The sequence below is a fragment of the Podarcis melisellensis genome (assembly GCF_964234715.1).
Source record: "Podarcis melisellensis genome assembly, chromosome: 15".
In the NCBI taxonomy this organism is placed as follows: domain Eukaryota; kingdom Metazoa; phylum Chordata; class Lepidosauria; order Squamata; family Lacertidae; genus Podarcis; species Podarcis melisellensis.
This window is the reverse complement of record NC_138532.1, coordinates 25,167,191-25,192,810: the sequence shown is the minus strand read 5'-3', so window position 1 is coordinate 25,192,810 and position 25,620 is coordinate 25,167,191. Positions and strand designations below refer to the sequence as shown.

General features: G+C 43.4%; 1 protein-coding gene across 3 annotated transcripts in view; it reads right to left on the bottom strand.

Moving 5' to 3' along the window:
• The window catches only part of LOC309357638 (opioid-binding protein/cell adhesion molecule homolog), a 720,946-nt gene that overhangs the window by 664,402 nt on the left and 30,924 nt on the right, over nt 1-25,620 (bottom strand). The gene's annotated exons all lie outside the window — the stretch shown is intronic.

Sequence of the window (25,620 nt, the reverse complement as noted above, 5' to 3'; positions counted from 1 at the left end):
GCAGCTCCGAGTTTTACTTTGCTGCTGAGAACCACCCTAACCCCTTATTATGAGGCACTTTCCAGGAGCTGAAAAGCTAGATTCATCTGCAGATGTATGTGCACTGGAAATTCAATGAAACAGGAACTAACGCCTGTGGAACAAAGACCCTTCCTCGTGTATATCAGACTGCACCCACCTCTCTCTTGCTTCAGTCCTTCCATGCAAGTTATACTTCTCTATTATCCTAAAAAAAGCAGCCTTACAAAATTGTTTGAGACCTTTTGGATCTCACTTCAAAAAAATAAATTCTAATACACACACGGTCTCTCTTTCCAAAACTGTGGTTGTAATATATATATTTTAACAACACTGAGCAGAATATTTTTCTTCTTCTTCCACTGAGCTAAAAAATATTGTTTTCTCAAAGGAGAAAGAAAGAGAGGGGGAAATAAGCTATTGATTTTGTTTAGGGTCAGAATAGAATATCACTGGAGTAGGTGTTTGAAATCCCCGGCCACAGATTATTTCCAGAGTGACAGGCTTGGGTAAGGAACCTGCATTTTGCCCTCAGTGAAAGAAAAATGAAATGTGGTGGTTCACTTCTGATTTCTCCACATGCTTTCTGAATTTTATAGTCTATCTCTATACCGGATTTAGCCAGATTCTGACAGAGCATCCTATTTCACACATACCCTCCCTTAACACCATTTTCAGTGTCACCCTAGGGTCAACTTTTCCTAACATTCACACCACTATTTTTAGACAACTCAAAAAGCTGCAGACAAATGCATTTTTAATAGCCACATTTAATTTATATTGTACAGTAAAGTACTATACATTTTTAGGAAGTTGTTTGTTTTCTTTGCATTTGGACACCTATTAAGGTATTGTCACCGAATTTTGCACAATGATTCCTGGGCTCAAGGAGCAGGTTTTCATCTGTGTTTGGGTACAAGTGGATGCCACTGTGAATCAATCAAAACTGCACCAATTTTAACCACCAATTTCAAAACTGCAGTGTTTTTTTTTGTTCCTTAGAATTCCCAGGCAATGCCAGGTATGAAGCTGCTAGTGTTAAATAATGTGTCTTCCCTAAGCAAGGATATTTCAAATCTGGGGATGTGTGATATCTTTCTTTCCCTGATAGGAATTTAACCAGTTCTATCCAAACTCCCTGAGCTTTCCACAAAATTCCTCTGATGTTTTGCCAATCTCCACACTTCTTTTGACATTAGCTCCGAGTTGAAATCCCACAAAGCTAAGCATTTTGATTGTACATTCCTAAGCATATTTACCCAGTTTGGTGCAGACATACGCCAAACTGCATAGAATTAACAGCTAAATTTTATTGGATGTTGATTATGGAGTTTGCCCCTGTGCACCATTGTCTTTCAGAAATAGCCAGCAAAGGGTGCTCTATCCAAAACAAGACCCTGTTGTATGCTGGGTGCATGAGTAGGGGGACTTACCCAATTGCTCCCTGTTGGGGTTCCAGTCTGTACTGGTCCACACCTGCAATGTGCATGGGGGTAAGGCTCCCACTGCAGCAAACTGGAGCTTCACTTCTCCCCATGCAACACAGTAGAGGGCAAAGGACTAAAGACCCCCTGCCCATATTTGGGTCTCGACAGGTCATGGCTACGCCTACAATGGCTACTTCTGAAAAAAATATCGTGCACTCAGTGTCAAATGACATGATTAATGTCACACCACAAAATTAACATGACACATACCTTGGACTTTCACAGTACAGAAAGCTGCCTTATACTGAGTCATTGATTCATGCAGCTCAACAGCTGGTACAGCCTCTCCAGGATTCCAGACTGAAACCTTTCCCATCCTTACCTGGACACACCAGGGACTAATCTTGGGACCCCTTTGCCTATAAATCTTGAACTCTACCAGTGAGTTAGGATTGCAAAGTTAGACCCATTAATTTCAACGGAGGAGCTAACTACCATTGAATGCTGGGACTTCACAGTACTGGGGCAAGCTCAGTGTTATTAAGTAATTCCCTTTCAAAGCTTCATTGAACTTGCAGATATGTCAGAACAAGTTTGTGTGCATACATTAATTTGACAGCCTAGACAGAACCGAAACATGTGGAACTGGATGCATGTAGGGCTTTCTCCGTGCAGGGAGAGTTAGATGAGTGTAGGCTCTATGGAGACTTTCAGATCAATGTGTGGATGTTAGGAGCAGGGCTTAGGGTGTGCTACTCTGTTCCACTAACCACCCCAGTGCATTCATTGATGGTCTGAAAGGGGCTATCTGAACAGCTAGTTTCAAGAGGCTTAAGACTCTTTCTCCTTGGGAGCAGCATATGCTGCACCCACTCCACCCCACTTGGCTGCTGCGCCTTGCCATATCGCAAACAGCTTTTGAAACATCCTCAGTTTCCTCAAGCATTTGCCCAATGGTGAAGCGAGTCCAAAATCCAACAAACACAAGTTGCATGGAGCCAGCTGTTTGGTTCTTTGGATCCTGGCCGTGGGGCGAGAGGAAAGCAAGAGGGGAGGTTGTGCAAACCCAAGCACCTTCAAGCAAACATCTGCTACACTTGAGCCTGATGCTCCCTAACACACTGCCGGTTGGCATCACAAGGCAAACTAGGCACATTGATAAAGGCACATGCCAACAGTTTAGGAAGGTGCCATGGAACTCTCTGCTCCTAGAACTTTTCAATCTCCTGTTACATTTCCAGAGAGTCAGGGAATTAATTGCTTTTCAAATGCATAAACAGTTTCCTTCCAACTGCTTCTGTCTGTGTATCTTTGTCTCTCACGATGCTTAAGCTGGCGAGCAAAAATAATATTTGCTTTAAACACAAATCATCTCTTTATAAATACAGAACAGGCAATACTCCCCCCCCCCCGAAATGGGAAGCCAGATGGCTCTTCTACCCCTGAAGGGGTTTCACTCCACAGTGTTATGTTTTGCGAGTGAAACATGACACATTTGGACTCCAGCCACTCTAGGTACATGCCTCTCCTTATTTTTATATCCATTTGTTTAGCTTAATGTCTATATTTAAGCAGTGGCAGCACAAACAGCCTCAGCATCATTCGTACCATTTAAGCACAATGCAGTAAATGCCACCATCAGTCCAACTGTACCATTTCATGAAGCCCACCTCTGGGGAGGCGAGCTGGCTTCTTCTGCAACAAATCTTTCTTCGTTATTTCACTTTATTTGGAAGCAAGGAAGAGAGCTTGAAAGAATTCTGCAGCAAAAATGTTAAGATCAAAACCTCATCAGGCATCAAAACTTTAGGGGGTGGCTTGGTAGTATACCTCATGGAGAAGAGCTTGGGTTTAATCCCAATAATGGAAGGTATCAACATACACAATGTCCCAGGTTCAATCCCTGCCATCTTCAAGTAGGGCTAGGGAAAAACTCTTATCTGAAAATCTGGAATGCTGTTGCCAGAGAGTGTTTACTAGGCTAGGTGGACCAGTGGAGTTAGGATAAGTCACTCAATGTTTCTTCTGTAAAATCACACTGGATGAAATGTCTACTGGACTAGGAAACCTTGCAGAACAACTGACGTTGACCCAGTAAAAGGTAAAGGCTAAATGGCTCTTGTAAAATCCATATCCCAATGAAATCAATGATAGGATTATCATTTCATTTAAACTGTTGAGAACTGAATCTGCCATTTCTCATGCATATTTATTTTGTATTCCTTGGAACCAGCTCAGCAACATTACCTTAATCAAGTTCACTCTCTTAACAATATTTGTTAAGTTTCCCATTTTATGCATTATGCATTGTACCAGGCCTGGGGGTGCCAGGACTTTCCAAGTGTTTCTGGACTCCCATCAGCTCCATCCAGCATGGGTGATGGCCAGGGATGGTGGCAGTGGCAGTCCAACAAGATATGAAGGGCCACAGGTTCCCCAGGCCTGCCTTATAGAAAGTCATCACTCTGAGTGGCAGTCACTTTCCAAGGTCTTAGGCAGAGGACTCTCCCAGCCCTGATACCAGAGAACTCAAACTGAAGATACCCACAGATGGAACATCAGACCTTCTGCATACAATGCTCTACTACTGGAATACAGTGCATTGCTGTTTCAGATATCTTTCAGCATGAGGCACTCTCCGAATCAAAGTAAACATAGTGAGAGGCCCTTTGAACTATCCTCATGCGCAAGTGGAAGCATTCACTGGAACATTTCCAGGGTGATTCACCCATTTTGCCATATGGTCAACAGGCTACCTGGAAACAGCCAGCAACCACTCAAACGCCAAAGAACCATACTAAGGCTTACTCCACACCAGGTGTTTTAATATCATTAGTGCCTCCATTATACCTGCAACTGTGATTACTGCATGAAGAAAGCAACCATAAACACCTGCAAATCGTAGAACTGTGTGTCCTGCTGCATGGCCCTATGGACATACTTGCATAACTGCAGGAACCCCTGTGATGGCCAAATTGACAAGTGTGATTGGAAAGAAGTATATGGCAAACCATATCCAATTAATAAAATTGCAAAAACCTGTACCTTCTCAAGGAAAATAACCCTGACTATAAACTTAACTAGGGCTAAGAAGGTTAAGCTTGTAATTTACTAAGATCCTTATATCATTTTCACACATATGGATGTCAAGCCAGCTGTCCCCCATCCTGATTATTCCTGCCTAAGTGCAGAACCTTACAACTGTCCCTACTGAAATTCATTGTGTTAGCTTTTGCCCAGTTCTCCAGTCTGTTAAGATCATAATGAGTTGCTCTCTTTCAGAGTAGCCTACTGTACAAGATTGTTGTGAGGACCAAATGGAGTACCACCCCCTCCCAACCCATAAAGCCTCGAGTTGCAGATGTTGATAATAATAAAAAAAGAAAGTGTGTGTATTCTGTTTAGACAATTGGTGGGACATCAGTAGAATAAGGTGCCTCCTTTGGGGATCTACAGAACAGCAATGCAAAGAGCAAGGGGTAGGCTGTGGGACACAGGATCTGTCTTCCCTACCTGATTTCCATATTTTGTTTTTCTTTCTGCATTAAAGAAGAAAGCCCAGTGCTTGCTTTGAATCCTTAATGTGACTGAATCCTTCTTGCTACTTGCTTTGTTTTGTCATGCACTACATACAATTACACATCCCTAATCCTCAAATCCTCCCCTGACACCAGAACATGTGCCAAACCTGAGTTGTCTGCTGCTGTTATATTAAAAGTCTTCAGAGAATAGCATACATCATGCAACATTGCACCTTCTTGCTCATTAAAAATGTGTACACACACACACACACACACACACTAGTATTTGGTGCCCTTTTGAGCATTTGTTGTAGTGGGGTGACCTCCCCATATTAGATGACAATTCAGTGGGGAGGGATGGGGGAGAAATTTGACCCATTTGACATTTAATGCTGAATCTATCGGATTCACATTTCCCTAAACAAATTTTGAAAGACACAGCTGTCTTCCAAAATTTGCACTTATACAGATTTTGGGATGCAGTTCTCCAGCCAAACAATATTTACAGACATGCATTTATATGAGGGGATAATGTGCATAAAAAATGAATATATTAGTGAAAATAACATATAAAATACATCATATGGGGGAAATTGCTTGCAAAATGCGTACAATGGTCGAAAATGGCATACAAAAATGTGCTTATAAGGAAACATATTGTGCTAAAAATGCTGATTAATGTTCCGGGTGATTTATTTTTATTTTATTTCCAAATCACTTTTTATTTTATTTCCAAATATACCCCCATGTTTGCAAGAGATGAATGGGCCTACAAAATTGAGGGGGGGGAATATTTACCACAAATTTCACAGACAGCCACATGTTATATTCCGTATTTTTTGCTCTATAAGACGCACTTTTCCCCTCCTAAAAAGTAAGGAGAAATGTGTGTGCATCTTATGGAGTGAATGCAGGCAGGAGGCTCTGCTCAGCACTCCCTTTAAAGAGCCACGTGGAGCATGTGTGCGGCTCTTAGGGGCTTTTCCCTGAGGAGGGAGAAGGGCTGCCCTTCTCCCTCCTCGGGGAAAAGCCCCCAAGAGCCGCACACACACTCCACGTGCTCTTTAAAGGGAGTGCAGCTCTTGGGGGAGCCTTAGCTGTGAGCAGCCTCTCCCGGGGTGGGGGATGAAGGCTCCCCTTGCCCGGGAGAGGCTGTGTGCGGCTATCCCATAAGCCAGGACAGCCTGTGGGATCGCTGCACTGCAACCCCGCTGGCTGTCCTGGCTTATGGGATTCAGAATATTTTTTTTCTTGTTTTCCTCTTCCAAAAACTGGGTGTGTCTTATGGTCTTATGGTCTGGGTGTGTCTTATGCATCTCCTGCACTGATGAGAGGGAGGGAGACACATACACACACAAAGAAATTGCAAGGCTTTGCAACAAAGCAAATGCAGCGATTGAAAGAGGAAGAGGTTGGACAAGTTGCAAAGGCGACAACAAAATGGACACTACTACTTTGAAGGCCAGGCTTTAAACAAGACCATCTCTGCAAATCACAATTCCTCAGCAGCAGCAACCACAAAGTCTCAAACCAATCTAAGGTGAAACAAAGATGGAAGGTTCTCTGGTAGGTGTCAACATTTTTAAAGGATAGGAATGGGATCAAGCCCAGTAACTCAGGCCAGAGTAGTCCAAGAAAAAAGTCAATTCAAGGAGAACACCCAAAACAAAAGGTGCCTTTGAGGGTGAATAGGGACAAGCAGGAAGCAGAAGAGGAAAGGTTAAAGAGGGAAGGTGTGCCTGATTTGAGGTGGGGTGGAGTAGGAGTGCGAGAGCAGCAAGTGATGGCAGCAATGGAGGTGTGCAGAGGAAACCAAGGATGGCCAGGCCCAAACATGTCACTGGGACATAGGAAGCTGGCAGATACTGCAACAGACTACTGGTCCATCTAGCTCAGAACTGTCTACACTGGCTTGCAGCAGATCTCCAGTGTTTCATGCAGGTTTTCCTCCCAGTGCTACCTGAAGATGTCAGGGACTGAACCTGAGACCTCCTTCATGCAAAGCAGATGCTCTGCCACTGAGCTAAAGGTCTCCCCCCAGTGATTTTTCACTGCTGAGAAACCCAGCTATGGGCACTGTAACTGGGAAGGGACCTGGCAGATACCCATGAGGCTCCACTTGCAGAGGACATCAGAAAGCAAATAGCCCAGAGCCTAAGAGGGCAGAAGAATTGGGAGCCTTAGACAAAAGCAAAGGCCTCTCTGGGTTAAGTAACACTACATTGACTCTTATACTGAGCAATGAGCAGTATAGGCTATTTCCAGGGGTGACCCGGTGATCTTCTGTGAGATAGCAAGGAGGTTTATGATGCAGAGTTACCCCTTGGAAGCCTCAAAGGCACAAGCCTTAAGATTTTCCTTAAAGTTATAAACAAGAGGTAATAGGATGCTAATGGTATATATATATATATATATATATATATATATATATATATATATACACCTAACAATCAAGACTGTTAAAATTTTAACAGCAGTGGTTGCCTCTTACTTTGTTTCATTTCTTTTGCTTCACACATACTGTACTCACAAACAGTATGACTCATTGATCTGGTATCTTAGCAGACAGATCATGCAAATGCTCCGTACTTATTGATATTCACATCATATTGTTGGTTCATAAAATAAGTCCATGCTATCCAAAGTTGTTCAAATGATAGAGTTGTTGTTGTTCTTTTGCCTACTTTCATGAAAACCACAGATGGGGAACCTGTGTAATATACCCCAGGGTTAATCCCTAGCATCTCCAGATAGGGCAGGGAATGTTCCATGTCTGAAACCCTGGAGTTTTGCTGCCAGACATTGGATAGACAATACAGAGCTAGATGTACCAACAGTCTAATGTAAAAAAGGCATCTTCCTATATGTACAGTGGTACCCCAGGTTACAGACGCTTCAGGTTACAGACGCTTCAGGTTACAGACTCCGCTAACCCAGAAATATTACCTCAGGTTAAGAACTTTGCTTCAGGATGAGAACAGAAATCATGCAGCAGCGGTGCAGTGGCAGCAGGAGGCCCCATTAGCTATGGTGGTGCTTCAGGTTAAGAACAGTTTCAGGTTAAAAGCCAACCCCCAGAACGAATTAAGTTCTTAACCCGCGGTACCACTGTAACTAGATAGCCTCCATTTAGTAGCTTATCACTATTTCTGTTGCTTTTAGACAGCTTCCTAGAAGCTGCCTTCTTTTAAGTTCCTTTCAGATACTTAAAAAAAAATTGATTATATATATTTTTTACTTTTAGTTTACTTTTTAAAAATTTGAATACTTCAAGGTGAATTTGTCTAAAACTTTTTTTTTATTGGTGACTATAAATCATATTACCTAAATGGAGCATCTAGGTTCAAAGCCCAGATAGAGTACATAAGAAAAGCCTGCTGGATCAGACCAAAGTCCAATCGAGTCCAGCATTCCCTTCTCACAGCGAACAACCATATGCCTTTGGGAAGCACAAAAACAGATCTGTGTGTACACTGAGGATTCCCAACATCTGGCTCCAACAGTGGAGGGATAACATAGCCATTTTGGCTAGTAGCCACTGATATTTTGGCTAGTAGCCAAAGGCCGGGCTACAGAAGAAAGCTTTTGCCTGGCACCTAAAGGTATACAATGAAGGTGCCAGGTGAGCCTCACTGAGGAGAGCATTTCACAAACAAGGAGCTACTGCAGAAAAGGCCCATTCTTTGTTTGCCACCTTCTAGATTTCTTGTGGAGGAGGCAAAGGAAGAAGAGCCTCAGATGATTATTGCAAGGTCTGGGTTGGTTCATATGGGGAGAAGCAGTCATTGAGAAGCAGCCTTATCCTTGTCTAATTCCCTTTCAAGGCCACTGAAGTTGGTGGTCATCACTTCATCTTGTGGGAGCAAATTTCATTGTATAACTGAATATTAATTATAGAACAGCATCCCCAGAGCATTAAAATGATGAGTACCAAATGAAAATCAAAAGGCAATGGTGGGATACAGCAGGTTCATAGACAACTCCCTTTGTGACTTTCCAGAAGTGCACACCCGGCTGCTGTTGTAAACAGAGTATTGGATGAGATGGCCATTGGTCTGAGCTAGGAAGTCAATTCTTTTGCTAGTAGTAAATTCAGAGCAATGCTTGGTATAGAGAAGGAACCAGTGGTGTTAGCAGCTGCTTCTTGTTCCCCACAAAGTAGGGCAAAGCTTTAAAATCTGACTGGATTTCCCTCATGGTCAACCAAGCTTGAAAACTGGCATATTCATCCTTGGTGTTGTCAACAGCAGAGCCAAACACTAAATGGAATACAAGGCAGGAGTCCTTGGAGACAAGAAAGCATACAAATTGCCACTTCGCCTACTGAATCATCTCTTTCTAGTGGCCAAAGGAGTGCCCTACAGAATGTTCTGCTCTTGAGAGATTTTCAGAAGTCATCAAGTGCCATGACTCAAAAGGGGAAAATCAACTGGTGATGTGTCAGATCAAAGTTAGGCCACATTCATCTTATATATTAAAGGCACTATGGTGCCACTTTAAATAGGCATAAAGGTAAAGGGACCCCTGACCGTTAAGCCCAGTCGCAGACGACTCTGGGGTTGCGACGCTCATCTTGCTTTACAGGCCGAGGGAGCCGACGTTTGTCCGCAGACAGCTTCTGGGTCATGTGGCCAGCATGACTAAGCCGCTTCTGGCGAACCAGAGCAGCACATGGAAACACTGTTTACCTTCCCGCCAGAGTGGTACCTATTTATCTACTTACACTTTGACATGCATTCGAACTGCTAGGTTGGCAGGAGCAGGGACTGAACAACGAGAGCTCACTCCATCACGGGGATTTGAACTGCCGACCTTCTGATCAGCAAGCCCTAGGCATGGCTTCCTCCAAAGAATTATGGGAGCTGTAGCTTGTTAAGGGTGCTGATAGTTGTTAGGAGACCCCTGTTCCTCTTACAGAGCTGCAAACAGCACTAAAAGGCTGAGGATTTCTCACAAGGATTAAAAAGAAAAGAAGAGAATCCTTCACAAATTGCTGTACAAATATGGGGAACTGAACTTAAGAGTGGGAAACTAAGAAAAACCATAATTGTGGAATTCATCCATCTCTGTGCATGGTAAGAACATCAGAAGAGACTTCTGGATCAGGCCACTGGCCCATGTAGTCCAGCATCCACTTATCGCAGTGGCCAACTAGATGCCTGTTGGAAACCTGCAAGCAGGATTTGAGCACAAGAGCCCTTTCCCCTCCTGCAGTTTCCACTAACTGGTATTCAGAAGCATACTGCAGCCTCCAAACTCTGAAGGCACAGCATAGCCATTGTGGCTAACAACCACTGTGCTCTTCTCTTATGCACAGAAGCACTCAGTTCCTAGTACACTGTCAGATTTGCTTATGGAAAAGCAGCCAGCAGCAGAGAGGGGGACAGGGATGCTTGGAAGACTGACCTGGCATCAACAGCTGACATACTGGAGCATCTACCTGCCTTAGCAGGACCCACTATGGCTGACACCTTGCTTGCTTCCAAACAGCGGCATTGCTGCAGACACCCTCTCAAAAGTGAGCAGGTTTAACCAGCAGTGACTCTGTAACAGGCTGGGAGCCAAACTACTGCTCAGCTCCAATTGTCCCCTGCTGGCTGCCATATTTTATCTCCTGCAGTGCTGTTGGAAGTAAAATATGGTTGGCCACCAGGCATCATTCGGAGACAGGCAGCTGCACAGCTATCAACCCATGAAAGCACAACAGCTGAAAGGGGGGATATATCTAATTAACCATGGGTGGGGAGTCTGTTTCAGACCAAGGGCCACATTCTCTCCTAGATAACCTTCTGGGGGGCCACATGCCAGTGGCAGGAAGGTTCAGAGACACAAGTGGATGGAGCGACAACCTTAAATTCTACCTCTGTAATGTAGGCTAGTTTCTACACACATGCACAATATCCACAAGATCTTGTGGTGATCTCTCCTCCTCCTCACCTACTCTCCAGCAGCTGCTACAAGCTGCCCAAGGGAGGAGGCCAGCAGTGGTGGCAATGGAGTGGCAACGCGATGCTCCCTTGCAGCCATCCCACTGCTGCCATCGTTGTCACTCAGGACAAGCGCTGGCTCATCCTCCTCCCTGAGCTTGGCATTGTCAGTGCTGGTGGGGAAAAGGGAGACATTCTGGGGTCCAATGAGAAGCCAGGATGGCTTTCTTAATTCTGGGACTGTCCCTGGAAAATTGTAGCACATGGAGGGGTATGGAGTCTGTATACCGCTGCTAAGGCAGGAGTCCCCTCTGCCTCCTCCCACCAGAAGTATCAAATCACATAATTGAAAGAAATAAAAAGGGAGGGGGGAGTAAGCAAGCACAGTAAAGGCCAGAAGACAGATAGAATTCACCAGCAGAATCATTCAGCATCCTGAGTTTTGGATGTTGTGCCCGTAGGAGAGACATTATTTTATCTCTCTCTTATCTCTCTTTTCTCCTGTTTCCCCTTCCCTGCAGACGTCCCTAGCTCATTCATTCTTTCCTTCTATATCAAGCAGTGCACAAATCCGCATCTACAGCAGCTCCAACTGTCAGGGGGGCTACTAATGTCACTAATCATCAGCAGGCGACTGGGCTATCTCCACAGCCCAGCAGGGGATGGGAAGAGATATGAGCAGGGGCTTTTCACTGGGCCGGATCCTCCCCTCTGGGGTGGACCAGCTCCAGGTAGGCAAGCAGCAATGCTGATGATAGCATGCCAGGCCTCTCTCTTTCTCTTTTTTTCCCCTCCTCACCCATCTCTGCTTGGTTAAGAAAATAAAAGAGACATCAATTTCCAGAGCTCAGCGCCAAAATCCGGCCTTAACCTTTGAAAATATAATTTATTCAAGCCTTCTATTATTGCGGTGCGGTTATAGATAGAGAGTGGGGGGTGGATTATGAAGAGGTCACAGCTTGAGCAATAACAATAATAAAAAAAAAATAGGAAGGGCAGAGCAGTATCTCATGAAAACGCCATCCATCAGGGTGGTTTTCTCTAACCAAGGTGTTCTGATGAAGAGGGAAGGTGGGAGGCATAGATAAGTGAAAGGAGCAAGGGAGTGAATGTTCGCCGACACAATGGCAGGCTAGAAGGCATTTCCTGAGATTTCAATTTTGCAAGGTATTTTTTATATATAAAGGCTTGTTATCGGAGCTGTCGGGAGGCCCAAGTGAGCTCTTAATTGCTGCGCTCCTTCTGGATAGCCTTCTTGAGGCTCGTTTACACAATCGGTTATTCAGAAGCAGCCTCCATTTAATATTTGGGGAGTGGTTCTTCTGTCACAGATGTTTACTGATAAAAGAATTAAAAGGGAGTGGGAATCAGAGACAAAGAACGGAAGCCAGAGGAATAATGAGAAGCCACTGTACGGGTGGGTGGACTGGGAGGACGGAAAGAGAATAAGTTCAGAGAAAGCACCCACTTGCTAATTCATAGCACTTGACCTGAAGCCCATAATATACAAAGCAATTGAAAGGACTATCAAAGCTATAAATAAATAAAAATTTTAAAAGAGGCAGTTCAAAAGAGAAAGCAAGTGAGTCTTCTTAAACAGTTAAATCCAAGGCTGTAAAATATGATTATTGTTCTGTTTGTTGAAAAATAGGTAGAATAGAATAGGAAGAATAGGTATATGGGAGGATTTCACCTCCAATGGAACACAGGCATTAACCGCAACATCTGTTCACTAACCACAACAGGAGGCAAAGTGTGACAGACCCCTTGTAGAACCTCACCAAAATGCTGGAGAGGATGCACCTCCACAGGCACATACCTCCACATGTGTTGGGAATGTCCTAAAATCCAACTCTTCTGAACATCAATCATACAAGAAATATGCAAAATAACTAAGCACGTATTAGAAGTCACCCCAGAACTGGCCTACTAAACATCTTACAAGACAATAACGCCCACTCACAACCCACATACTCTCAGCAGCAAGAAACATCATAGCCAGACACTGGAGAGACCTGTCAGGAGTAAGCATAGACCAATAGTATCAAATAGTATGGGAAACAGCCTTATTAGAAAAACTAACCAACAAACTGAAACTAACACGGGGACAAATAGAAGAAGATGCCTTCATGATAATATAATAATAATAATAATAATAATAATAATAATAATAATAATAATAATAATAATAATATATTTGTACCCCGCCCATCTGGCTGGGCTTCCCAAGCCACTCTGGGAGATTTCCAAAAATATATATATTAAAATACTCCAATACATCAAACATTAAAAGCTTCCCTGAACAGGGCTGCCTTCAGATGTCTTCTAAAAGTCTGGTAGTGTTGTTCTCTTTGACATCTGGTGGGAGGGCGTTCCACAGGGAGGGCGCCACTACCAAAAAGGCCCTCTGCCTGGTTCCCTGTAACTTGGCTTCTCGCAGTGAGGGAACCGCCAGAAGGCCCTCAGTGCTGGACCTCAGTGTCCGGGTAGAACGATGGGGGTGGAGACGTTCTTTCAGGTATACTGGACCAAGGCCGTTTAGGGCTTTAAAGGTCAGCAGCAATACTTTGAATTGTGCTTGGAAATGTACTGGGAGCCAATGTAGGTCTTTTAAGACTAGTGTTATGTGGTCTCGGCAGCCGCTCCCAGTCACCAGTCTAGGTGCCGCATTCTGGATTAGTTTTAGTTTCCGGGTCACCTTCAAAGGTAGCCCCACGTAGAGCACATTGCAGTAGTCCAAGCGGGAGATAACCAGAGCATGCACCACTCTGGCGAGGCAGTCTGCAGGCAGATAGGGTCTCAGCCTGCGTACCAGATGGAGCTGGTAAACAGCTGCCCTGGACACAGATTTGACCTGTGCCTCCATGGACAGCTGCGAGTCCAAAATGACTCCCAGGCTGCGCACCTGGTCCTTCAGGGGCACAGTTACCCCATTCAGGACCAGGGAATCCTCCACACCTGCCCACCTCCTGTCCCCCAAGAGCAGTACTTCTGTCTTGTCAGGATTCAACCTCAATCTGTTAGCCACCATCCAACCTCCAACCGCCTCCAGGCACTCACACAGGACCTTCACCACCTTCACTGGTTCTGATTTGAAAGAGAGGTAAAGCTGGGTATCATCCGCATACTGATGAACACCCAGCCCAAACCCCCTGATGATCTCTCCCAGCAGCTGCATATAGATGTTGAAAAGCATGGGGGAGAGGACAGAACCCTGAGGCACCCCACAAGTGAGAGCCCAGGGGTCTGAACACTCATCCCCTACCACCACTTTCTGAACACGGCCCAGGAGAAAGGAGCGAAACCACTGTATGACAGTGCCCCCAGCTCCCAGCCCCTCAAGACGGTCCAGAAGGATGTTATGATCAATGGTATCAAACGCCGCTGAGAGATCCAGCAGAACTAGGAAACAGCTCTCACCTTTGTCCCTAGCCCACCGGAGATCATCAACCAGTGTGACCAAGTCCCATGATGAGGCCTGAATCCCGACTGGAAGGGATCCAAATGGTCCGCTTCTTCCAGGCGTGCCTGGAGTTGTTCAGCAACCACTCGCTCAATCACCTTGCCCAAGAATGGAAGATTTGAGACTGGGCGATAGTTGGCCATCGTGGCCGCATCTAAAGATGGTTTTTAGAAGTGGTTTAATAGCCGCCTCTTTCAGAGGGTCTGGGAAGACTCCCTCACAGAGGGAAGCATTCACCACCCCACGAAGCCCATCGCCCAGTCCTTCCCGGCTAGCTTTTATAAGCCAGGATGGGCAAGGATCAAGGAGACAAGTGGTTGGTTTCACTCATCCAAGCAGCCTGTCCCCATCCTTGGGGGTAACAGATTGGAATTGATCCCACACAACTTGACTAGACAGGACTCTAGCACTCTCCCGCCCCGGCCCTGCTCCCACGGTGGAGTCTACCTCTTCTCGAATCTGAGCGACTTTATCTTCACCCCGATATGGTTACCCTTTATCACATACACAGCCCCAAAAGACAACAACAAGAACCCGCCAATAGCATTTGAATCAATCTGGCTAACCTGATCCAAAAACACACGCACACCCCACTCACACATGAAAACAAAGTTCACTACAGCCAATCAAAGACAACTGACCACACCCTAGGCCAACCTCTCTCACCACCAAAGGAATACATGTGAATAGTAAAGAGAACTCACACAAGTGACGTTGGCACAAAACACCACACAGACACTAAGTAGAATAGAAGTATTGTCACCTGACTCCACCCCACCATGCCCCCCTCCACCTCTCTCCCCCTTTTCTTCCTACCATAACACTAATGTCTCAACAAATGAAACTGATCTGTAGAAAATGGTACTTTAAAAAAGAAACATTGTGCATACTTTTGTGAAACAAGAAATCTTTAATAAAGCCCTCCTCCCGCACAAAAATCTTCCATTGCTCTCAGTAGCAATGGAAGATGCTGTTCTTTCACCAGTGTTGAAGTATCATAGTGAGTCCTGGTCCTGGAAGACTTGCTCCCTGCCTTGCAAGCTTTTCCCACCTGGGCTGGGAGGGGATGGCACTGACAGAATCCAGTTACAAAAGCTGAGGCTACTACTGAGCAAACTCTTGGGCTGGAGTATTGTTTAGGGGGGATTGTTGGGAGGGAGGCTGTTGCTGTTATTAACTTTTTGAATCTTTATTTTAGATCTTACTATGATTTATGTGGAAATTGTTCAGTTTGGTTGTTTATTTGTTGATGTTTTAGTTATTGTTTATGACTACTTCTGTTACGTTGTAAGATGCCCTGAGCATGGTTTGAACTATGGAAAGGAGGCATACAAATAAAATGGATGGATGGATGCATGTATTCGACCGCCAGACTGTTTTGCTTATGCACTAGGGTTGCCACCCTTGGTTGGACAAAATACAGGACAGGTCAGGGAGGGAAATGACAGGCTGAAATTACTTTACTTGGTGCAGAAATGACTTCTGGTGCAGAAATGGCTTCTCCTGCACTGGACAACTGTGACACCCCCCCCCATTTTGTTTCAGAAAGGCCCAACACCACAGCCTGCCTCTGTCTGATGTAGAATGGAGCTAGCACAGGTGGGGAGCTAAGCTGGACCTCTTGCATCTGACAATATGAGACATGGTCTACACAAATGGAAAATTAAGATGGTAGACTAGCAGCACAGTGCTAAGCATGCTTCTTCAGAAGTAAGTCTCACTGAATTCAGTGGGACGTAGAATCAAAATCATAGAATTGGAAGAGACGCCAAGGGTCATCAAGTCTAACACTACAATGCAAGAATCACAGCTAAAGAATCACTGACAGATGGTTATCCAACCTCTGCTTAAAAACCTCCAAGGAAGGAGAGTCTACCATCTTCTGAGAGAGTCTGGAGAACAGCTCTTGCCATCAAAAAATTTTCCCAAGTAACTTGGTATCAATTGCAACCTCAGGTGGTTGAATTCTAGACAAAACCACTTCAGAACGCAGAAAGCAGGCAGCCATTATTGGAACTCTCAGAAAACAAAGATGCTTTTGCACAAGTGAGCTGTTAATGTATGGCATCTTTTAACTCTATTCCTGTTTGTTTTGCTTTTTTAAAACTTGTAACATCTTTTTGCCTCACTGATGGTGATGGTGATAATGATGTGTGTGTGTGTTTAATGCTGCTTACATTAGACGTCTTAACAATCTGTATAATGATATTGCATTTTATAGTGTATATCCTTATATTGTCAAGTTGGTCTGGAAAGCTGCATAGAAATAAGTAAACAAATATATAAATATTACTATTACCATATAGTAATGACTATATAACATATAACAAGTTCCCTGAAATTAACACAAAGTTAACACACACAGCTAGAACAACAAGGCAAGAAATATCTAACCCAGCACAACAATCATCTCCCTGCTGTGCTATTCCTGTGGAACAGAGCCACATCCACCCCATGCATTTAAAGAACTACATTACCACTTTAAACTGTCATGGCTTCCCACAGAAGAATTTGGGAGCTGTAGTTTGTTAAGGGCACTGATTGTTAGGAAACCCCCTATTTCCTTCCATTGGAACTACAATTCTCAGAGTTCCCTGGGAAGAGGGATTGATGATTAAATCACTTTGGGAATTCTGACTCTGCAGCAGGGGAAAATAAGGGTCTCTTAAGAATGATCATTATCCTTTACAAACTTCAGGTCCCAGAATCCTTTGGAGGATAAGGGTCTCCCAACCACTCCCAACATCCTTGACAAACTACACTTCCCAGAATTCATTGGGGGAGGGGAGCCACGGCTGTTTAAAGTGGTATAGTAGTGCTTTAAAACTATGGTGTGCATGTGGGCCATAGAGAAAGAGCCCCAGTGCTGTTAGAGGTAAATGAGAATGGGGCCTAACAGGTCAAGTAATGTTGGGCACCAGGGTTTTCTAGTTGCAGGACAGAGGCCCAAACTGCATATACCAAGCATTAGTCCTTTTAATACATCAGCAATGGGCAGAGCGAGATTTGCAGGGGGCGGTGTTTAACCCTTCTCCCCTTCCTGCTACTCCCATCCACCACTACCATTTCCAGCAGAATCCCCCACCCTCACCCCCTTTGTGGGAGTTCTGCGAGGGGAAAACTGTACTGTATTTAAATTATAGCCATTGTCTCTAAATGTGCATCTATGCATATAAATTCACGCATGTGTGCATCTCCATCACCTTTGTCCTCCCTTTCAGTGATGTTTTCTCTTCTCTTTTTTGGAGATACATAATTTGCAACTCCGTAAACATTAGGCATTGGGCTTAATATACTCATGGACTGCATTCCTTTATTTCCTTCCCTACTGTAAAGGTAAAGGTAAAGGGACCCTTGACCATTAGGTCCAATCATGACTGACTCTGGGGCTGCGGTGCTCATCTCACTTTACTGGCCGAGGGAACCGGCGTACAGCTTCCAGGTCATGTGGCCAGCATGATTAAGTCACTTCTGGAGAACCAGAGCAGTGCACGGAAACGGCGTTTACCTTCCCGCCAGAGCGGTACCTATTTATCTACTTGCACTTTGACCTGCTTTCGAACTGCTAGGTTGGCAGGAGCAGGGACTGAACAACAGGAGCTCACCCCGTTGTGGGGATTCGAACCGCCGACCTTCTGATCAGCACGTCCTAGGCTCTGTGGTTTAACCCACAGTGCCACCTGCATCCCTTTCCCTACTGTAGGAAGTCCCAATAAGAGTGAATTGTCAGCTGCAGCCTAGCAGCCTAAGCAGATGTTCCTCTTTTGCTCCCTCATCCCTCACATCACAGCGCAAGAGAAAGGCAGGGAGGTGGAGGAAAATGTAAAGAATTTTTCAAGAGGTGATGGGGAAAGAGGGGGCTCTTTAGCTGCTAGTGTTGTGAACCCAATTAAGCATATTTTGAGGGAAAGGGGTATGTAGTATATTAGGTCTTAATTAAGTAGTGTTAATTATAATCTATGTGATGTGCTTACTGCTTATTTGATAATTATGAGAAAGCCAATTTGGCTGGTGGCTTGTGACTAATTAAGTGGAATTAGTAATGATAATTATAGATTTAATTTTTGTTTGCCTTTATTAGTGAAGAGGGTAAACCTACTTAACTAGATGGGGTGGGGCAGGAATGAGGACGTGGAAAAGGGGACAAGGAAATGATCGTATTGACAAGCTAGAGGACAGCCAGATAGAACTGAGACGGAAACAAAATTATGGGTTGTATCCGATTTTAGCCTTACTCAGAATAGATCCGCTGAAATTGATGGGTGTGATTAACTTTTACTTTATGTGACTAATTTATGCCCATTAATTTATTATTGTCATTGATTTTACAATAACAACATTCATAAAACAAATATAACATAGCACGTACATCATTTCAGGTACATTGGGAGGTTTTGACTGTAGGTGGTTTTGAGCAATATAGGCATATGCCTTTTTTCTATTATTCCTTTCAGGTGTGACCAGTTGTGTGCTTGCCAATCCAAGTCTAAGGTTTGTAAGCAATTAATAATTCCGCATGCCTGCCAGATTCTGCACAGAGTGTGTGTGGGTCTATGTTGGGGGTAATGTTTGCCGAATCTATGAGGACTTAAGAGCAGCCTTGTTCAAAGATTTAAATCTCTCAGCTGGTAGATTGATTGGTTACTTGACTAACCATTTATTGGGGGACAGGTTGCCTTGCATTTATGAATAAGTGGCCTGTTTTGCCTTTATAGCAGCAATTTTAAAGAGAAATATTTGTGGGGGTGGTAAGCTATATTCTCCAGTGGAGCAAATTTCTACTTGACAGTATGTCAGGTTTCAATCATTATTTCAATTGTGTAATGCATTATATTTTGTTTTTATGTATCTTCCTTTGTAATGGCTTTGGCTACACAAATAATAACAATAATCCCCTATGAGAGTATATTGGGATGGTGGCTCTCTATCATTGTCTGTTTTATTGACAGAGGCAATAAAATCATACCAGACCAATGCGAACCTGTCAGATTTAGTTTGTCCTTTGACACTCCTAAAGTTATACATTAGTTTCTCAAGCCGTGCAATGTTCCAGATCTTCCTGTGCCAATAATCCCTTCTGAATGTCCATGAATTTCAATAGACCTGTGGTACCCAGGCTCCTGTTGGGTATTCCCCTTTCGCTCAAAGCAGAATATAACTTTTGTACATATTTCAGATTTGTTCATATTAAATTAAAAACATCCCTTTAAAAGCTCATGTTTTGCAAGAGGGGGTGGGCAGGGGACAGTGTCCACAATGGATATGAATATGTCTGCTTGGACAGAAAGAAAAATACTTTTTTTTCCCAATAGCTACTGAAACAAAACTAAGATGCTTTTGAATAAGAAAATTGCCTCTTCAGTTTTGAAGTAGTAGAGTTGTTGTGCACCTGTGTTCCAAAGTTCAGAATTTAACAAGATGGCGGCGAAGGTAGCAGCCTAGTTAACCTCGTCTGCCTTTAGATTAAGTTTTAAGTAGTTTTAAGTAGTTTTTTTAAACCCCTCTGGGCTTTTATCTCTCAATTTTAATGATTTAGTGGCTGCATTATCACCTCAACACTGACTTCGCTTTCCTTATTAGCGTTTTATTGTTTTATTGTTTTATCACCTGATTCGAGCTTCAGCCTTGCTGCCTTGCCGCACCCCCCCGCTGTGCATTTGGTGCTGTGGAGCTGAGTAATCTCCTGAAACGAGTGAATGGGGAACGGAAGAGGCCTGGCCCGACTCCCCTGCCATGAAGGGACCCCCGTCACTGGGAAGGAAAAAACTCAAGGTGGGTGATCGGAAACACCGAAAAAAAGGGGTTGAAGCAAGTCCCCTTCGAGTCCCGTCTGTGTGAGTAAGATCGTCTCCAGCAAAGCAGGCTGATAAAGAGGCTCAGCTTGGAAAATAATTACCATCCTTCACCTTATATCAATTAACCCCCAGCTTCTATCAGCTTTTATCAGTAAAAGGACACTGGGAGCTGATGGAAGAGCTCTCAAACCTTCCTCCCTTCCTCCCTTTTCCAGCTCCACCAAAAGCAGCCTTAACAGCTCACAGATAGCACACCCTTTGAAGCTCCGGAGCAACACGCACAAGTGACCTGCGTGAAGGTGGCTCCTGGACACTGGAACAGAACCTGTGACCCAAGCACCTTATTGCAACCTATACCCCACAACAGAAGAGCCAGTTTTTTCTCTTCTTTGTTCAGCAAGGCAGTACTTATTTCAGTACTTTTATTGCACTAGCGCTTCAGCGTTTTCATTGCTTTTTACCTTCTGGTACCTTTTTACCTTCTGGTACTTATATTTTACCTTTTTACCTTCTGGTACCTTTTTACCTTCTGGTACCTATATTTTACCTTTTTACCTTCTGGTACCTATATTTAAGCAGAGAAACATATTGAGAATCAGTGCTCGCTGATGAGCTAAGCAGGAGAAAGCTGCAGATACACCCCTATTCATCCATCGGCCCTGCAAATTAGGCAGAAACACTTGGGGACAACTGGCTTTCTAATTGAAAGACAACTACCCAACATGGTCCTCACCAGAAAGATATGTAAGGAGTTGGGTATCTTGCCAGATACACCACTCAGCCCCCCAGGACCTGGAAAGAGACAAAGTAAAATTATAAATTATTTCCCTAAGAGGGAGGAGTGCATGAGTGAACAAACTGAACTAATTATTGACGAAGTCACTCCTCCCCCCCTTACTCATCTTGACTTCAAAGAGCTTCAACAAAACTCTGGAAACACAAATTCCCCAAGAAGCTTGGCGCAAGAACTAGTTCTAGCGGAGAAACCTGAGGAAAATATTTCTGTCACCAATAATCAGCGGCCCCTGGCAGAATTAACAACATGCCACCAAGACCAGGCGCCCACTTTTAAGTATACTCAAACTGAACTGAGTGATGGCCATTTTCAGGCCCACCTCCAAGATATAAATATAGACCTTTCCAACATAAAAAATTACTTGACAATAACAAATGGGTTATTGCTGACCCTTGTGGAAAACTTTATTCCCCAACCAAAAGAGACAACAGCAACTGATGCACCCCAAGTGCATAAACCAGATGAACCTGTGAAGATGAGACAAGCAGTAACAACCAAGAAATTTAAAAGAACGTTGGAGATTTTTTATTTTTTTTGCAGAAGGGATGCAGAAATGGCAGCAGAAAAGAACATGATCGAAGGAGGTGATGGACAGGAAAGGAGAGGCAACCTGTGCTATGGGACAACATCTATGAGGAAGAGATGAGGCTCTATAGGACTGGACCTATCATTAAGCAAAATGAGGCATCAGCCATTCCCATTGGCTGGAGGGCAAAGCTGTGTATGTGTATGCCCTGCACCCCCTAAGCTAGGCTACTGTACTCAGGTTTTTGGAAGGTGGCTCTCCTTTTGCCCATGTTTAAGTAAGATTCAACTGCCACTCTGGTCAGCTTCTATCTATGGCTTGAGTGGAGTTCCATCTTGCCTATTGTCTAAGGCTACAAAATGCCATAAGCCAGCCCTGAGATGTTAAGGGGCACTGAAGCCCATCTATACAAACTGAATACCTATTCATTTTGATGGCTGATGCTGCAGACTGATCCCAAGGTTCATAGGCTGTTATTTTGTTGCATGAGGTGCTCGCAGTTTAAAGGGTCGTGCACACTTATAAATCTCCAGCACTCCAAAGGCCACTAAACAATATGATCATCATCCCTTTGACATCTGAAACTTCACAGGCTATTGGCAGTACGCTTCTTCAATATCTGCAAGGACTAGTGGCATTTGCAAAACTGTATCTCAGATGGGCGGGGTAGAAATAATAATTTAAATTATTATTATTTATCCCACATTAAGTACCAGTTTTCCATAAGTGTTGAGCAGGCTGAGAGTCAAACACAAAAAGCTGCCTAATACCTGCTCATGTAGCACCCTACTTGTTGTTAACGCTTAGCTGGAATGAAATATTCAATGCAGCAATAGAGAAATTAAAATAATAATTTATTTCTCAGACAAATAAATGATAGGCACAGTGGTATATGGTTACCAAAGCTCTGCCCCTTCCAGCCCTGATGGCCAGCACTTATATTTCCTCAGCCCAGCCCCCTTGCTCCTCCTTTGGCTGCCTCTGTCCAATCAGCCTGGTTGAAATTCCTATTGGCTGTTTGCTAGAACCAATCATAAAAGATACACCCATTTCCTATTACCTTTTATGGGAGACAAAGAGCTATATTTCCTTCTATCCATAAATGGCAGACAAGTAGCCATATATCTTACATTTGCCCCGACAAGGCACCTTAATTACCAGATCACCTTTTGCCCCTGTTGCCCCTGCATTCCAAAACAAATGGCTAAAACAAATGGCTCGTGGTATTAAATTCTATCTAAACAGAGATCTTGGGTTCACATTCTCACACACCATCAATGAAACAAGAATCTAACATAAGAATCTAACATTTCTTACTTTCTAAATCCTTTGCCTAATTACATTAAGCCAACAAATCTCATACATAACACAGATAGCTTTTTAGAAAAAAAGGCCTTTGCAAAGTAAAAAAGGAACTCAGTAAAAAACAGCTTCAAAAGAAGCCTCTTCAGTTTACACCCCCCTTTTCCCAGCCAGCTGCTTTTCCCATTAGCTCTTCCCAAAATTTATTGCCCTTTAACTCTCTCAGTATACCTTAAACCTTAGGGAAAATATGGCTAGAGTCTAATGAGAGGGACATGGTATTATTTTCTGTTAAACAAGAAATCTTACTATTTACCAACTCTTAATTAGTGTTTTTGCAGCTTGATTGTGAATATGTAGGGTCAGTGTAACCTTTGCACCCAGCCTGTAATTCCCTTTTACAACTTTGAGAAACTTGTCTCCTGCTACTGCTATAAATCAGGGGGGCCCTTGTTCAGGAGAGAAGGAAGATAAACAACTGCCAAAGTACTTAGCCAGCTGGTTTCTGCCTGGCATGAAACATACAAACATTTGCAAATATATCTTTAAGCTAATTTTAAAATACAGGCCTTGATCAGATGCCTCACTCAGACTATATGACCATCTAGCTGCTGGTTTAAAAGTGTTTTGATGTTATTTTAATTATTGGTTTTAACTAATTTCTTTTTATTATTTTGTATTTTATAATGTTGTTCTTAAATGCTGTAAGCTGCCTTGAACCCCAGCTTGGGAGAAAGGCAAGGTATAAATATATGGAAAGGAAGGAAGGAAGGATAATCAGTTCTGTCTACCCCAAGGATCTCAGGCAGATGTCATGATACTTTTGACTAGAGATTTTGAGGATTGAGCATGGGACCTTCTGCATGCAAAACATGGGCTTGAGCAGCCCTCCCCCACATAGAACTACACTCCTTATGTGCAAAATAAATATTAAAAATGCACCGCACTAGAAAAATGAGAGAGCTCCCTTCTCTCTCCATATTACACAGCACTTTTCACACATAATCAAGCCATAATCTTAATTGCTTTCAGAGTTAAATAATACATGGCACTATATGGTCTAAATTACAGACAACACTGCGGGTTGGAAAAAGCATGCCGTGAGCACATTAAATCACCCAGTTCCATAGTTCCCTTTATAGCACAACAAAATGTCCATGATCTTACTATAAAAGACTTATGGCCAATGCAACCAAGGGTGCTATCCATTAACAATAACAAGAAAAATACAAGGACTGTGTGCAGAGCAATGAGGGCCTTGTTTAGATCTGTGTGATTTTTGCAACAACTGCATATGCATGTTGTAAGAGGGTGGTCTGACATCAGAAGACGATGTAACTTCTTCTCAATCCTCACTATTACCCTGTAGCCAGAATGAATATATATATCCACCAGCTATCTGCTTAGTACTGAATCTCTTTTTGATTTCAGTCTCTCTTAGGATGCACAACCAATTTGCAGTTCCCAGAGGTCCTGCTGCTATCTGTTTAAAATCAATAGCAAGCTTAGCAGCTGTTCTAACATAAGTGCTTTACATTCCTTGCAGACACCTCGCAGCACCCAACCCCATCATGCACTTCCCTATATAGTCCAAAGGAAACAATAGAATAAAACTCTGGTGCATACAGGCTGATTTTGTAACATTTTGGATGGAACTAAATAGAACAAAACTCAGCTATAAGAGAGAAGAGTAATACAATAACATCAACAGGAAAGTAGAACAGTTAATGGAGTTTACCTTGCAAAAATCCAGGTTAGGTCTTGACACCGTGGGCGGATTTCATCTTAGTGTGTTGTTGGAGCAGGGATGGGAAGCTGTGGCCATTCCATTGACTCCAGCCAGAACAGCCAATGGCCAGAGACAGGGATGAGGGATAAATTTGATTCAATTCATGCACCTACCAGATTTGCCCTTTACTGAATAATATGCAGTGCTTTTTTCTATATATATATAAATGCTTAGGGGTACCCTCATTTCCCTACGCATATTGAAATACTGCCCCTCAATGAGGCCAAACTTAAGACTCACAAAATCTTTAGGGGTATGCATCCCCCCCCCCCGTGTTCCCCTAGGAAATAAGGCAAACAGATATAATGCAAACCAAAAGACAACCGCCATTCAGAATTCACATTTCTTCAAATTTTGCAATGCAGTTGTCCAGCCAGGTAATTGTACAAAAGGGCATATACTAGGGTAAAATGTGCAGACAAATGCATGTCTTAGTGAAAATAACATGCAAAAAATGCATTTTATTATGGAAAATAAAAATGCATTATTTCAGGGGGGGAATCACCTTGCAAAAATGTGCATGTTAGGCACAACTGAATATAGAAATGGGTATATTAGGAGAAATTTGCAGTACGATACTCATGAATTTTCATGAGGACTTAAAAAAGCAATTTCCTCAATGATGTGGAAATGTGGAGAACCGAAGACGGGGGGAAATGAGTAACTGAGAGAAACCAAAACTGACAGACCTGTCCACCCCTAGTCAGGGTTAATAAGTGCTATATTCTAACAACAGCTGGAAGGCTGCAGATTCCCTATTCCTGTGTAAGAGGTGCAGCCAGATATTGCCTTTTACAGCATCTTCACAATATGGGCTATTTTCTTCCTAAAATAGCTGGAAAACAGTCCCTTTTCAATGTGGGACAACATTATTTCCAGTTTCCAAGTCATTGTTTAGAAAAGAGGAGTATTTTTAAAGAGATGCAAATGAAGATGGTTTGTTTTCTTTTTCTGAAACATTCTCAAGAATCCCCCCACCCCGGAAATTCAGTGTGAACTCGAAATTGTAGGTACAGTGACTTCTCTTCTTTCTCCACAACTCTACTGGTGGTGCCA